The sequence below is a fragment of the Gorilla gorilla genome, chromosome 1 (genome assembly GCF_029281585.2).
Source record: "Gorilla gorilla gorilla isolate KB3781 chromosome 1, NHGRI_mGorGor1-v2.1_pri, whole genome shotgun sequence".
NCBI classification, from domain to species: domain Eukaryota; kingdom Metazoa; phylum Chordata; class Mammalia; order Primates; family Hominidae; genus Gorilla; species Gorilla gorilla.
The window spans coordinates 100,421,005-100,434,611 of NC_073224.2; positions in this window are offsets into that span (position 1 = coordinate 100,421,005).

Below are 13,607 nucleotides of genomic sequence, written 5' to 3' on the forward strand. Positions count from 1 at the left end.
GACTCCAGCTATTAGAATAGGAAAACTGAGACTTGCCTAGCTTGGTGAGAGGTCTGAGTGCCCCTTAAAGACTTGGGAGCCCCCACCCAAACCTTTTGTTTACAGAAGAGGAGTAAATGCCACAGAATGCTTTGAAATTCCCCCTCTGTGCCCCATCAGCACCCCAGAAAGAGGAGCCGGAGACCATGGAATAGCAATAGTCTCCCAGGCCCTCTGGGCTCCCCCTTTGGAAGCCAGTCTCCCAGCTCCTGCCTTGGGGGGAACGTTCCAACAGGGTCTCAGAGACATCCTGGGATAATGAGGGTCCCCTCCTTCTGGAGCCCAACTGGAAGGCAGAGAATGGTCACTTTGACCTCGAGGGGCATCTATAAGGGGCACTAAGCAGAGGCCAGATTTGCTGAGGAAATCCTGAATGAGGAGCAGGTGGAGAGAAAAAGGAGGCCATTCTCAACTGAGGAAGGGTGGGCTGGGAGGGAGGGGCCAGGGACAATTTATGATATCATTGTTCCCCCGCCCCACTTACTTCCCAGCCCTCTGCTACTGTACTGTTGCTAGGAGAGCCTGGCTCTGTCTGGGGCTGGGAGGGTGTAACAAGCGGGAGGCTGTTCCATCTGCACTCCTCCTCCCCCACCCAGGGGAGGGCACCGCATGGAGCTGCATCCACCACCCCTTCCCAGGCCCTGACAGACACCAGTCTCTTTCTGTCGTTCCCCCAAATCTAGCCACTCAAGGAATAGCAGGACTCCCAGGTGGGCTGAGGATCTAGAGCAAGGAATGGGCAAGACAGCATGGAAGCAGACACACTGGCAGACTTAGAGGGGCACTGAGAAACAGACAGCCCACCTTGAGACCTGGCAGCCAGCCCAGGTCAGGAAGAGGGCCAGAGGGGGTCAGGGAAACAGGCCTGGCAGAGCTCAGGTTTGGAGAAGACAGGGTCGTTACATTTGAGGGGCTCCTGATATGATGGGCAGGGCAGATTTTTCATCCCCACTCCTCCATACTGTCAAGATCCAGGTTGGAGAGCTGGCAAAGGTAGGGGGAGGAGGAGCTGGGGAAGGGAGGAGGGATGTGAGCTGGGAGAGGCTGTGAAGAGTCTAGGAAGAAGAAAGGCCACACTCGTCTGAGTGGAGCTGGGCCATGCAGGGCCGTGGCCGAGATCCCCTCCTCTTTCTGAAACTCTTCTCAGATCTTAAGGTTCTTGGAGAACTCAAGGGAGGTGAATTTTGGGGGTTTCCAAAGCTGCTGGCTCCTAACCCTGGATGGGACAGGAGAGGAAGGCTGTGCCCACAGCTGTGCCTGACATCTGATTCCTGTGCAGCCCCTACTGGGTTTATTTGCCTTTCCTGGACATAGCTTCCCCAGCCCAGGAAGGAAGGAGCTGACCCTGATTTGTGCCCATTTGGTTGTGTAAGCCCTTTCATAGCCATTATCTCAGCTAATCTTCCCAACAGCCCTGAAAACCGGGTGATAATTGTCCCCACTTTATGAAGGAGGAATCAAAGCCTCAGGAAGGCTAAGACACTTTCCCAGAGTCACAGGACTGGTAAATTGGGCTGGGCTTCAAGTGGGTCTTCGTAGACCCCAAAGCATATGTCCCCTTCCTCCCCTGTGCTGACTTCTGAAACACAAATGGAGGGACTGAGAGAAGAGAGGACCAGATAGGCAGGTGGAATTCTTGGCATGTTCTCCAGTGTAGGGGTAAAGTCTGAGGGATGATAAACATCTTGCAGGTTGAAGACAGGATTGGGGAAGAGGCCGTGGGAGCTGTGGAAGTGACCAAAGTCTTCCAGGCTGGTCCTTAGCCCAAGTGCATCCTGCACCCTGCCTTCCTGAAGCAAGTCCCCTGGGCTCTCTGCCTAATCTCTCCGGTTCTTGGGATCTGAGTTTACGCCTTAGGCATTTCCCTCACCCCCCATTGCCTTGGATGGAGCACCTGGAAGAGGTGGAAGAGGTGCCTAGACTCAAGCCACTGTCATGGTGGATCCCTTTGTGATGACCCCTTCCCTAGCTCCTCACCTTGCCTGATGGAAGTGAGCTCCTTCCAAGACGGCTGGAAGTTTGTCCTCTGCCTCCTCCTAAAGTCTCCATCCGAAGTGTATTTTTTGGCCGGACGTGGTGGCTCACGCCTGTAATTCCAACACTCTGGGAGGCCAAGGCAGGTGGATCACTTGAGGTCAGGAGTTCGAGACCAGCCTGGCCAACATGGCGAAACCCCGTGTCTTCTAAAAATACAAAATTTAGCCAGGTGTGATGGCATGCGCCTGTAATCCCAGCTACTCAGAGGCTGAGGTACGAGAATTGCTTGAACCTAGGAGGCAGAGGTTGCAGTGAGCCGAGATCATGACACTGCACTCCAGCCTGGGTGACAGAGTGAGATTCCATCTCAAAAAAAAGAAGTATTTTTCTTTACACTTGACAATTTTTCTTTTCAGACCAAAAAGAAGAATGTACTTCATCTGGTTGGGCTGGATTCCCTCTGATAAGCCTTCCCAGTTGACTGAAAGATGAGGCTAGGCTCTAGCAAGTTGAAGTCAAACCAGCTCCTTCAAGAAGCTTTGAGCAGAATGAAGTGGGGAGGACCCAGCTTCCAGCCCAGGAAGCCCACTGTACCTGGAGCCATCTGGGATAAGACTTTGACCCATGACTCCCATATCCACAACCTGTCCATCCTAGCCCATCCCAGTTTATCCTGTATCAGTTGAGCTGGGATTCCCACATCCTCTGAGATGGAAGTCCCATCTCAAGTCTTCAATAAAGACTCTTGAATATTGAATCACATTAATAGTGGTAGTGGATATACCTGGACAGGGTTGGAAGGGGAGGGGCTGCAAGAGAGGGGGCATACTGGGCTCCCTTCAACAGAGATCTGTGATACAGAAGCCAACCTTGCAGCAGAAGCGGGGGAGCCTCTAATACCAGAACTCCTACCTGGTAGGGGGTGGGGCGGTGAGTGAACATCTTGGCTGCTTCCACCACCCTCAGCCACCCCAAGGCCAGAACTCCATCCATGATCCGGTCAGTCCCAAGTCCAAGTCATGAGCTAATGCTTCCATCCAAGGAAGCACCTAGGTGCCCTACTAGGGACCAAGAGAATGGGAGAGGGTGGTGATGCTCCCCTAGAGTGCCTGTGCAGGAGGTCACTGGGTGGCCTTCTGTCTCCTCCACGAAAGGACTCTCATAAATGTCCTCCTGGGTTTGAACAGACCACATAGAGGGAGCACCCCTGCCCCAAAAGGTCTTCCATTCCTGCTTCTTCTCTGTCCACCCTCAGTAGAAACATAAGGGAAAGAATATGATTATTAAGAGGGATTCAGGCCAGGCGCGGTGGCTCACGCCTATAATCCCAGCACTTTGGGAGGCCAAGGTGGGCGGATCACAAGGTCAAGAGATTGAGACCATCCTGGCTAACACAGTGAAACCCCGTCTCTACTAAAAATACAAAAAATTAGCCGGGTGTGGTGGCAGGCGCCTGTAGTCCCAGCTACTCAGGAGGCTGAGACAGGAGAATTGCTTGAACCCGAGAGGCGGAGGTTGCAGCGAGCCGAGATTGCGCCACTACACTCCAGCCTGGTGACAGAGCGAGACTCCGTCTCAAAAAAAAAAGAGGGATTCAGATTAGACAGCAGGTAGGACTTCCCAACAATAACAAGGCCTGAGGGGGAACTTGAGGGGGCAGGAAAGCCATAGCAAAAAACTAAGACTGTGCTCTTGACCCCATTTTCTCCATAACACATCTGTATCCAACATGCGCCCCCAAAAGACAGGCCCCTTCTCATCTCTGGAGAGCCTTGCTGGATGATGTTAGCAGAGCCCAGACCAGCAGCACCATTTAAGCTCTCCATCACCTTCCAGAAAGTCCTTCCTCCCTTCCATAATCCCTCCATGGAACTAAACTTTGAATCCTGGAAATTTTCTAAATGAAAAAGCTTAAGATAACACACATGACACAATTCTAACAGCACAAAAGAGAAATTACATCTCCTTCCTACCCCTGTCCCCAGCCACCCACCTCCTCTCCCAAGAGGAAACAACTGGTACCTGTGTCCTCCCGGGGTTACTCCATAGACATCCAAGCACATGTGTATAAATTCCTCCTTTCCATTTAAACACTGACTGCAGCCTTTTCAGCTCTTCTAGACCAGGACTCTTAGCCTGAGGTCAATCTGGACCTCAGGGGATGATTGCAATACTAAAATTGCATGCAGAATGCTGGCCAGGCGCCTGGGCACTATTTCCAGGAGGAGGGCTCACGTAATGAGCCACCTGGTCTAGCTCAGTTCCTCATTTCATAGAGGAAACTGAGGCCAGAGAGGAGAAGGGCTATGTCCAGGGTCCTCAGCATGGTGGGGGCCCATCAGGAGAAGAATCCCAGGCTCCCCCTGACCTATATGTCCAGGAGCCCCAAAACTGGGACTTGGAGGGCTGACCAAGACCGAGGATGCTGCTGGGAGGAGGAGGCAATTTCCTTTGCATCACAGTCTGGCATATCTAAGGGGCTGAGCTCAGTCTCACCACGTCTGGGCGCTCATCAGTCCTTCTGAGGTTCCAGCCTTCATTTTGGGGTCCTCCCACTCCTAGCCTTGCCAGGACACACTGTGGCCCTGGGGAGGTGGGGTGAATGGAGGCAGGATCTGGCTTGGGGTCCATCGGTATGGAAGAAGCTTCCCAGGTCTGCCCACTCCTCCCCCTGCTTTTGTTTGTACCCCACAACCTAAGCATCAGTCTTCATGGTCCCCTTACCATGGTGCTGGGGGGCCTGAGCAGGGAGAGGCAGCTGGCCACTGTGGCTAGCCCTCTGCCTCCTCTCCTGGCCTCTGGCTTGGAGGGGAGGCTCCCGGTGGGGGAGCTGGGGCAGGAAGGAGGAGGTGGGTGGAAAGGACTCCTCTGAGCACAGGAAAGAAAAGCAGGAGAGGGCCCCAGAGGGTGGGCAGCCTTTTGGAAACAGAATGACCCAGACCCTGACAGGGGCAGAAGGGGTGGGGAAGGACCCCTCCCTGGACAGAGATGTCAGGACTGGGGTGGGAGGACCCAGGCAGGACACTTTGGAATGTGCTCTCAGAGTCCCACTGAGCATATGCAGATGAGGCCTGTCTGTATGCAAATGAGCCCGTCTGTATGCAGATGAGGAGAGAGGGCATTCTCTTCTCAGGGTTACCATAGAGCCCACCTCCTCCCCTTCCCTCTGGGCTCCAGCTGCAGGGCAGCCTGGGAAGAGTCTAGGCCCAGGGAGAGGCAACCTGCAATAGAAGATTAGACTTCAGGAAGGACTTACCAAAAAAATGGCTAGTTCTGGGAAAGGAACTGGAGATGAAATAGGGAATATAGAGAGGCTGCTGAGAGGGCCAGGTAAAAACGATAGGGGTGCACAATGAAAGGACATCTCAGCCACAGGAAAACACAGGCAAACTCACAGAAAGCTTTGAGAGGGAGGCTGGGGAAGAGGAGAAAAGGAGCCGCGACTGAGCAGCCACTCTCTGCTGAGCCCCGCACAGGATGCCTTCCACTCAGTCTCACTGGATCCCAGTGATAACCCTGTGAGGCCTTTTGCAGAGGAGGCCTACAGAAGCGGAGAGACTCACCCACATCACACGATTTGCAAGTGGCAAGGCCCTGGCCTGTCCGACTTTACGGCAGGCAGCCACAGCTTAGACCCTTCCCACTGCTTCCTGGCAGACACTGAACAGCTCTTCCTACCTGAGGGGAGAGGAGGGGCACTAGGGGTTGGAGAGCTGTGCCTGGAGCAGGGGCCTGATATACCCTGAGGGGAGGTCCAGTTGGGTCTCAGCCAAGGTAGGGCCTGCAGAGGGTTGAGAATTGCCAGTGCAGTTCCAGGGGAGGCTACTGGGGGAACTTGGGTGGGCTGCAACCAAGAGGGGACCATCATGGCTGGGAAAGATGCCAGGGATGATCCAGTGGGGGAACTGAGACCCAGAGAGGTTAAAACAGTTGCCCCCTCACTTGGCAGATCCAAGTAGAAGCTGGGCCTAAACTCTGGCTCCTGGGTCCCCAGCCCCTTCCTAGGAGTGCAGAGGCCAGGAGTGGAGGGGTCTCTGAGAATAGCCTCTCCTCTTCCTCCAGTGGCCCCTGGCCCCCCACATCCAGTGGTGCAGCCAAAGCCTTTGTGGAGAAGCTGTGGGGAAGAGAGGCCCCTTGTTGGCCCATTCATCGTGCCGGAGGCTCGGCTGATGCCAGCCCCCGGCACCGGCTGGGCTATCCTTCCTGGAGGTGCCAGCCAGCCCCCACCCGCTGCCATAGCCCGCTCCCCAGCTCTGTCGTTTCCTGGAGCCTCGGGGCTTGGCCGTGGTCCCGGCTGAAGGATGGCGGGGAGCCCCAGCCCCCGCGCCCCCTGCACCTCGCCTTTCACACGCTGGCACCATAGCCGTGGGAACGCTGGACGGCAGCTGGGCACCGGTGCCCGGCTCTGCCCACCCCCAGCCTGGCCAACCTCAGAGAGGGGGAGAGGAACAGGCTGCCCCCAAAAAAAGCCCCTCCAGGATGGGGCCCTAGAAATACTTAGCACTAATTATGAATCTGGGGACAAACAAGGCATTTGCAAGTCAATTAGTGACAGAACTTTCCCAGGAAAGAGGTTCATCCAGGCTCAGCTTCAGACAGGGCCACACGCTGGGTCATCTTGTCCCTCCTCCTGCCTCTGCCCTGCTCGAGGCTCCAGGGATACAGACTGACCCGATGTTCTGCCAGCCCCTATGTGGCTGAGGGTGCCAGGGTCCTGAGTGGGCCTGGGGGGGTGGGAGGGAAAGGCTGAGCTCTACTGAGGTCAGCTGGAGGTCAAAATAGGGCTGTCACCAGGAGACATTCTGCCAGGGCTCTGGCCTCAATTCCACCTGTGACAGAACCTGGTGGCTCCTGGAAGGAGATGCCAAAGAGGCCACTGGCCCAGACAGGGTGGCCCGAGTGGGCTGAGAGGGAAATAGAAGTCATTGTAAAAGGGCCAGTGGGAGATGCTTCCCAGAAAACACAAAGAAACCAGGACAAGAGGAGACCAAGGGAGAAGACAAAGGGTCTTCAGGCATCTCAACAATTGTCCCCAGGCCAGGAGGCACACTGTGGGGATTTCAGCCCTGCCTGCAGGGGAGCCTCCAGGTGGACCAGTACGGATATCTGAGGCCTCTGCCCATGGAGAAAGAGACAGAGCAACAGATCTTGCTCTTCCCGGGACTGAGAGGCCTTTAGCTGGGAAAGGGGCTCTCTACCAAGAGAACCCCTTAATTGGGGAAAGAGAGAGAAGGAAAGGGGCTGTGCAGGGCAAAAGCCCTAGAGCCAGCCCCGCCATCTGAGGGAGATTAAGGGATTATAATTAAAAGGTGTTTGAGGGGCTCCAAGCAGGTGGGTTGGGGCCGGTGCTAATGATCTAATTGCTGCTTCACCAGGGCTTCAGCCAGGGCCTGGCTGCTGGGGCTCTGTAATGAGTCGGGTGTTTTTTTAAGGCAGGTGGAAGAGGAGAGGCGGAGCTGAAGGGCCAGGAGGGGAAGTCTTTTTCTTCACTTTGAGCCCTCAGCGCACATGCTCACATGCTCTGGCCAGTCCTTCCCTTAATGGCCTCCCTGGAAAACCAAGATGAAGCCTGCAGCCTAACGGAGTCATGGGAGGCCTGGAGAAGACTTCTGGGAGCTGGGCGTGTACAAAGAGGGTGCTTAGATCTCCACAGAGAGAGGACACTGAGACATGGGATGGTTACGGGAAAGAGAGGTGTCCTTGGAATAATTATAACAGATGTTGGAAGTAAATGCTCAGTGCCGCAAAATGAAAATAGCACTCAGGCAAAAGTTTTCTCAACAAGGCAATTTACTTCTATAGCAGGGTGTGTCTAGTGGATGGAGCAATGGTGAGAGCGCACCAGACAAGGGAGGAGAAGGGGGTCTTATCCCTAATGCAGCTAGTCCCTACTGCTGTCTTTTCCCTATTGGCTAGGGTTGGACCGCATAGTCTAAGCTAATTCCGATTGGCTATTTTAAAGAGAGCGAGGGTAGGAGCCGGAGTGGTGGGGTGAGTAGTTTTGGCGGGAAGGACGGTTACAGAGCAGGTGACTAAGGATGACTAAGGACAGAGCAGGTGACTAAGGATGACTAAGGACAAAGCAGGTTACTAAGGACAGAGCAGGTGATAGAGGCTAGGAAGGAGTTGTTTACTGAGACTAGGGGCAAGGAGACAAAGAATGAGGAAGTTAAACTTCAAAATGGAGAACAAGGCCGGGTGCTGTGGCTCACGCCTGTAATCCCAGCACTTTGGGAGGCCAAGGCGGGAAGATCACCTGATGTCGGGAGTTCCAGACCAGCCTGACCAACATGGAGAAACCCCATCTCTACTAAATATACAAAATTAGCCAGGTGTGGTGGGACACGCCTGTAATCCCAGCTACTCAGAAGGCTGAGGCACGAGAATCGCTTGAACCCAGGAGGTGGAGATTGCAGTGAGCAGAGATGGCGCTATTGCACTTCAGCCAGGGTAACAAGAGCAAAACTCCGTCTCAAAAAATAAATAAGCCAGGTGCAGTGGCTCACGCCTGTAATCCCAGCACTTTGGGAGGCTGAGGCAGGCGGATCACCAGGTCAGGAGATCGAGACCATCCTGGCTAACACGATGAAACCCTGTCTCTACTAAAAATACAAAAAATTAGCCAGGCATGGTGGCGGGCGCCTGTAGTCCCAGCTACTCGGGAGGCTGAGGCAGGAGAATGGCGTGAACCCGGGAGGCAGAGCTTGCAGTGAGCCGAGATCGTACCACTGCACTCCAGCCTGGGCAACAGAGTGAGACTCCGTCTCAAAAATAAATAAATAAATATAAATAAATAAAATGGAGAAGAAAGAACAGGGGAGCTGAACATACTGATACATTGGTTCTTTGGAGAGGGACTCAGAACTCATTGTACTTAATTTTCTCCCTCTTGAGTTTTAAAGGAAGTTAACGAGCTAAAACCTTTGAAGAGGAATTTATTATATCCCACACACAGTACAACTGAAAATGTAGTCTGTGTCAGGCACTGTACTGAGCACTTGACAAACTGACTTAACCCTCACAACCACACAGTAAAGACTGAGAAGGGCCAGGCATGGTGGCTCACGCCTATAATTCCAGCATTGTGGGAGGCCAAGGAGGGAGGATCACCTGAGGTCAGGAGTTCAAGACCAGCCTGGGCAACATGGTGAAACCCCGTCTCTACTGAAAATACAAAAATTAGCCGGGCATGGTGGCAGGCTCCTGTAATCCCAGCCACTCAGGAGGCTGAGGCAGGAGAATTGCTTGAACCTGGGAGGCGGAGGTTGCAGTGAGCCAAGATCGTGCCTTTGCCCTCCAGCCTGGGGGACAAGAGTGAGACTCCATCTCAAAAAAAAAAAAAATAAGACTGAGGAGGAGACACGCTCCCCCACCTAAGTAGATGTCAAGGGTCCCAAAGACCAGGGGTGGCCATTTTCAGGCCCTTCCTTCTTCCTGGGATGGGTCAGATAGTCAAACCCTCTCTAGACTCTGAGAGTCTACAGGCTGGAGGTCAAGAGTGTGCAGCTTGCAGCCCAAAGACCTCTGGCTATGGGAGTCCAGCCTCACCCAGTTTGTGCAGGCTGCTCTCTTGCCTCTCATGCAAAAAGCAGACCGTGGGCCCAGGCTTGGTGGCTCATGCCTATAATCTCAGCACTTTGAAAGGCCGAGGCAGGCAGATCACTGGGGCCCAGGAGTTCAAGACCAGCCTGGAAAACATGGCGAAACCCTATCTCTACAAAAAAAAGTTTAAAAAATTAGCCAGGCATGGGCCAGGCGCGGTGACTCATGCCCGTAATCCCAGCACTTTGGGAGGCTGAGATGGGTGGATCACGAGGTCAGGAGATCAAGACCATCCTGGCTAACATGGTGAAACCCCATCTCCACTAAAAATACAAAAAAAATTAGCTGGGCGTGGTGGCAGGCGCCTGTAGTCCCAGCTATTTGGGAGGCTGAGGCACGAGAATGGCATGAACCCAGGAGGCGGAGCTTGCAGTGAACCCAGATTGCGCCACTGCACTCCAGGCTGGGCGACAGAGTGAGACTCCATCTCAAAAAAAAGAAATTAGTCGGGCATGGTGGCATGGGGCTGTAATCCCAGCTGCTCAGGAGGCTGAGGTGGGAGGATCGCTTGAGCTCAGGGGTGGAGGGTGCAGTGAGCTGATCTGGCCACTGCACTTCAGCCTGGACAACAGAGCAAGACTCTGTCACAATAAATAAATACATACATACATACATACAGAAAGCACCCTGTGAACCTGGACGCACAGTGGTGTCGTACCACTGAGCTTTTGCACATGCTGTTCCCTCTCCTTGGGAAGCCATCCCTTCTGCTCACTGTTACCTGTGAACTTCCACCCACATGGAGCTACTGGGGGGTCTTCCTTTCCCCTCCATCCCTGGGTTCCCCTCAGAGTTGAGGGTCAGTTATCTCTGGCAACCCAGAGCCAGGCTGAGAGGGTGTTCACTACTTATTCAGGACACAAATGAATGAATGGCCTCGTGAGGGGTGGGCATTCACCTTTATAAATGAAAGGCCTGAGACAGGGTAGCTCTGGGAGGACAACCAGGAACCAGGTGCGTGGGTTGTCTCTGGGATGGGAACTGGGTAGCAGAGACCCAGCAGACAGGAGACCTCCTACAGTATAGTATACTCTTTTGCACCTTAAAAGTTTGTTGTTGTTGTTTGTTTTTTTGAGATGTAGTCTCACTGTCATCCAGGCTGGAGTGCAGTGGCGTGATCTCAGCTCACTGCAAGCTCCGCCTCCCAGGTTCACACCATTTTCCTGCCTCAGCCTCCTGAGTAGCTGGGACTACAGGCGCCCGCCACCATGCCCGGCTAATTTTTTGTATTTTTAGTAGAGACGGGGTTTCACCGTGTTAGCCAGAATGGTCTCGATCTCCTGACCTCGTGATCTGCTCGCCTCGGCCTCCCAAAGTGCTGGGATTACAGGTGTGAGCCACCACGCCCAGCCGCTGCACCTTAAAAGTTTTATTACATGTGAAGAAATTATTTATTTAGAAACAATTTTTTTTTTTTTTTTAGGCTGGAAGGACAGTGTTTGACCCCAAAGGCCAGAGCATAAGAGAACCTCTGGCTGGGCACAGTGGCTCATGCCTGTTATCCCAACACTTTGAGAGGCTGAGGCAGGAGAATCACCTAAGTTCAGGAGTTCGAGACCAGCCTGGCCAACGTGGTGAAACCTCGTCTCTACTAAAAATACAAAAATTAGCCAGGCATGGTGGCGGGCGCCTGTAATCCCAGCTACTCAGGAGGCTGAGGCAGGATCGCCTGAACCCGTGAGGTGGAAGTTGCAGTGAGCCGAGACAGCGCCACTGCACTCTAGCTGGCCGACAAGAGCAAAACTCCATCTCAAAAAAAAAAAAAAAAAAGAGGAACCAGTGGCATTTCAGTCCCTTTTCTTTGCCTTCCCCTTCCATCACTCTACCCCTGCCTCCTGCTGGGCCAGCTGGGCCCACTCATGGTGGCCCACACTCAGCCTCATCCTTCAGGAGCCTCTCAGGATGATTCCCTTCCCACCTGCCGTCCCCCAGTTGGTATCGTGGACAGAGCACCTGGATTCTCACTAGTTGTGTACACATGAGCAAGTCACTGAAGCACCTGCCCGTGAGGGATGAGACAGCGATGGCCACTCCCCTACTGCAGCTGGGGGACAGGAGTGAGACGTCACCTGGAGAACTGAGAGCTTCCACTTGCCCTTCCCTGCACACAGTGAAGGGGATCTTGCTGCCCCGTTGTTAATCTGCAGTGTGCTCTTCCCCAGGCCACGTCCCCTCTCCGAACCTCAGTTGTCCCTACTGGGACATTGTTGTGTCCCTGCCCTACCCTTGCCTGTACAGCTGAGCCGAGGAGGAAGAAACTGTAGTCTCTGTCTTAGCTTTCTCATCTGAAAAATGGGGATACAAATAGTAGCTATTTCCCAGAGCTGTCGGGAGAATTAAATGAGATAATGTATGTAAAGTGTTTGGTGTAGGAGAGGACTCATAAATGGTGGCCTTTATTATAGTTATTAAATGGGAGGGGCCCTGCAAAATGTACTAGTCTGGGGAAGGGACTCCTCATTACTACTCTGGCTGGGAATAATGAGGCCTTGTGGTAATAGCCCCTCGCCCTCCCAGGCCCCTCTGACAAAAGGACACAGCGGCTGTGGATGGGGCCGACAAAGTAAGAGTGAATGGTACATAATGGGACACTTAGGGGCTTATCCCAGGCTGGGAGTGCTGGGAAGGAACCCTCCGGCTGTGGCTCCAGGTGCTGAAGGACCCGACAGGCCCAAAACACAACTAACAGGCCGTCCCTTTCCTTGGCTACTGGGCCAAGAGCCTCTGGACACCGCGTCACCCAGACCTTGACTCACAGGATCAAAGGCATCCCGGTGCCAGGCGCTGCTCTTCTTGCTGGGGCACTGGCCAACCGGCCTGCACAAATGAACCCCAAGACCTCTGACCCCATGATCTTTAACCTAGTGTAGCCCACTGGCAAGAATCAAAACAAATGGGTAAAACACTTAAGAGTTTCAGACCATAATAAGTGATCTGGAGAAAAACAAGGAAAGGGTATAAGGCAAGGCTGGGCTGGGGATGGTGAATTGCAATTTAAAATAAGGTGCCTGCAGCCTGGCTAACATGGTAAAACACGATGAAAATTTTTTGTAAAAATACAAAAATTAGCTGTGCGTGGTGGTGGGCACCTGCAATCCCAGCTACTCGGAAGGCTGAGGCACAAGAGTCGCTTGAACCCAGGAGGCAGAGGTTGCCATGAGCTGAGATCACACCACTGCACTACGGCCTGGGCGACAGCGAGACTCTGCCTCAAAAATAAAATAAAATAAGGTGCTTAGGGAAAACCAGGTTTTGTTCCACTTTTTCTTGTGGAAATTTAAAAATAGATATAAAATAAACAGAATAGTGTAATGAGACCCCACCTATCCCTCGTCTAGCTTCAACATCTGCCAATCTTGTTTCATCTGCGCTCCCACCTCCTTTTCCCCCACTTCCCATGTTATTTTGAAGCAAATCCCAGACATCTCCTTCCATGAAGGATGTGATTCAAGCAAAGACCAAGGGAGGCGCGAATCAGCCCTCGGGTTGTTTGGGAGGTGAGCATTTCGGTCAGAGGGACAGCCTGTACAAAAGCCTTGTACCTGGTACAGTATCAGGGCTTTCAAAAAACAAACAAACAAACAAAAAAAGAAGGATCCAGCTCTAATCTAATTTGCCCCTAACTGGATGTGTAACCTTAGACAAGTCTGCTAAGTGCTCAGTTTGTCATCTGTGAAATGGGGCTAATGCCCTCATCCCATAGGGAATTTGTAGGAGTGGAATGAGAATCCCCATGTTTCATAAAAGAGGACATGGCAGGGTCAAAGGTCAATGTCTGCTCCCAGGCAGATCTGGCCCCCAGAGAAACTCAGTGTCTCAGGGGAAATGAGACAAAGCCCCAGGGCACCCAACATTAGGTGGGGGTTGAGAGGGAGGCTGGGGTGGTTTCCTGGAGAAGCCACCCCTGGGCTCAGTCTGGCAGGCCACACTGATGGGGAGGGGGCCTGAGCCCAAGCTTGGCCATGTGTGTTGGCCTAGCCCTCGCCCCA